The sequence below is a fragment of the Chiloscyllium punctatum genome, chromosome 36, assembly GCF_047496795.1.
Source record: "Chiloscyllium punctatum isolate Juve2018m chromosome 36, sChiPun1.3, whole genome shotgun sequence".
Lineage (NCBI taxonomy): Eukaryota > Metazoa > Chordata > Chondrichthyes > Orectolobiformes > Hemiscylliidae > Chiloscyllium > Chiloscyllium punctatum.
The window spans coordinates 63,000,901-63,003,162 of NC_092774.1; the positions used below are offsets into that span (position 1 = coordinate 63,000,901).

Consider the following 2,262-nt stretch of genomic DNA (forward strand, 5'->3'; position numbering starts at 1 on the left):
TTTTCCCAACACACCGCACCAACCACTGCGGCTCTTGGGAGTGGAAAGGGAACAAACACCAAAACCCAGTCTCAGCTTTGTAAATCTTCAGGAAATAAGAAAACTGTCCATCCCTTCGGATCTTCCATCCTGGACTGACAGCGTTGATGTTAAATGGCTGTCCAGTCAGTGTCGATTCGTTTTGGCTGAAAAAATCTTCCTTATCTCATCCCAGCATTTCTTGCCACAGAGAACTGTGCGGCAGAGTTCATGTATATATTTCTTTGTATGGTATTTTGTTAATAACATTCGTTTTCTGGTTGTTTGTATCGGGTATTTCAGGTTCATTAGCCGCTGTTTAAGTGTGTTGGTAGGTTTGTGGGCTACCATGATGCTGAGGGGTTTGAGTTGTCTGGACATCATTTCCCAGATGTCTTTAATGTAAAGTAATGTGGCTAGGGTTTCTGCAGACGTTGTGTCTGCTTGTGTCAGTTTGTTGATGTGAAATTGGCACACTGGGTTTATTGGGTCGGCAAAAGTGAGGACTGCAGATGCTGGAAACCAGAGTTTAGATCAGAATGGTTCTGGAAAAGCACAGCAGGTCAGACAGCTTCCGAGGAGCAGGAAAATCGACGTTTCGGGCAAAAGCCCTTCATCAGGAATAGAGGCAGGATCCCACCAGGGTGGAGAGATAAATTGGGGGGTGGGTTGTGCTGGGCCGAAGGTAGCAAAAAGTACAATAGGTGAATGGGGGTGGGGATGAAGGTGACAGATCAGAGAGGAGGGTGTAGCGGATAGGTGGGGAGGGAGATTGGCAGGTAGGACAGGTCATGAGGACAGCGCTGAGCTGGCAGGTTGGAATTGAGGTCAGGTGGGGGAGGGGAAATGAGGAATCTGATGAAGTCCACATTGATGGCCTGGGGTTGAATTTACCCCAAGCGGGAGATTAGACGTTCATCCTCCAGGCATCGAGTGGGGAGGGAGCGGCGATGGAGGAGGCCCAGGAACGGCATGTCCTCGGCAGAGTGGGAGGGGGTGTTGAAATGTTGGGCTATAGGGCGATGGGGTTGATTGGTGCGGGTGTCCTGGAGATGTTCCCTCAAGCGCTGTGACTTGACTCTGCGAGGAGTCTCCAGTCTCCCCAATGTAGATGAGACCGCATCAGGAGCAATGGATACAAGAAATGACATTGTTGGATACACAGGTGAAAGCCTTCGACCAACCACAGCCCGGATTCGGTTTCCGGGCAGGGAAGAAATTTTCAGTAGAGCTATCAGATTGCTGTTGTGTCTCCCTGGTGGTCTAGTGGTTAGGATTCGGCGCTCTCACCGCCGCGGCCCGGGTTCGATTCCCGGTCAGGGAAACCGTTTTCAGGGGGTTTATCGGCTGCCCGTTCTTCTTAAGTTCTCTTTACAGTTATTTATTGATCTTCGTCGTTCCTGGGTGCTGCAGTGTGTCGTGGCTCGTTGAAATAGTGTCCTGATTCAGATTTGTTTGTATGTGTAGTGGCGATTGCTTCTGTAGTTAAGTTCTTGGTTCGCGTGCATTGTTTTCCGGTAGACGCTGTTTTGAATTTACCATTGACTGTTCACTCTACTGTGACATCGAGAAATGGCACTTTGTTGTTGTTCTCCTCTTTTGTGAATTTTATGCCAGGAAGAATATTGTTGATGGTGTTGTAGGTTTCCTCTAATTTGTTTCATTTTTGATGACAAAAGTGTCATCGCTGTAGCGGACTCTAAGTTTGGGTTGGATCGTCGAAAGGGCTGTTTGTTCGAGTCTCTGCATTATTGCTTCTGCTCGGAATCCTGATACTGGTGGTTTCATGCGTATTTCGTTGATTTGTTTGTAGGGCTTGTTATTGAATATGAAGTGGATGGTAAGGCACAGTTCCACGAGCTTGACAGTGCTATCTTTGCTGATGAAGTTGATGCTGTGTTTGTGTCTTTGGTTCTTCGAGTAGTGTCTTCAGTTTTCTTTGGCCACGTTGATGTTAATGGATGTGAACAGGGCTGTTATGTCAAAGGACAACATTAATCCATCCTCTTCTATCTCAGTGTCTTTGGTGTTCAGGAATTCAAAGTTTGGGAGAAGTTTTGTAGCTCGGGTGCTCGTTGTTGTGGTTCTGTCCGCCGAGCTGGGAATTTGTGTTGCAAACGTTTCGTCCCCTGTCTAGGTGACATCCTCAGTGCTTGGGAGCCTCCTGTGAAGCGCTTCTGTGATGTTTCTTCCGGCATTTATAGTGGCCTGTCTCTGCCGCTTCCGGTTGTCAGTTCGAGCTGC

At 48.0% G+C, this 2,262-nt stretch overlaps 1 non-coding gene across 1 annotated transcript; it reads left to right on the plus strand.

Moving 5' to 3' along the window:
• The first annotated feature begins 1,270 nt into the window (after positions 1-1,270).
• On the plus strand, positions 1,271-1,342 carry trnae-cuc (transfer RNA glutamic acid (anticodon CUC)). Its single transcript has one exon. It is a non-coding gene; the product is annotated as a tRNA-Glu (tRNA).
• Positions 1,343-2,262: the final 920 nt, after the last annotated feature.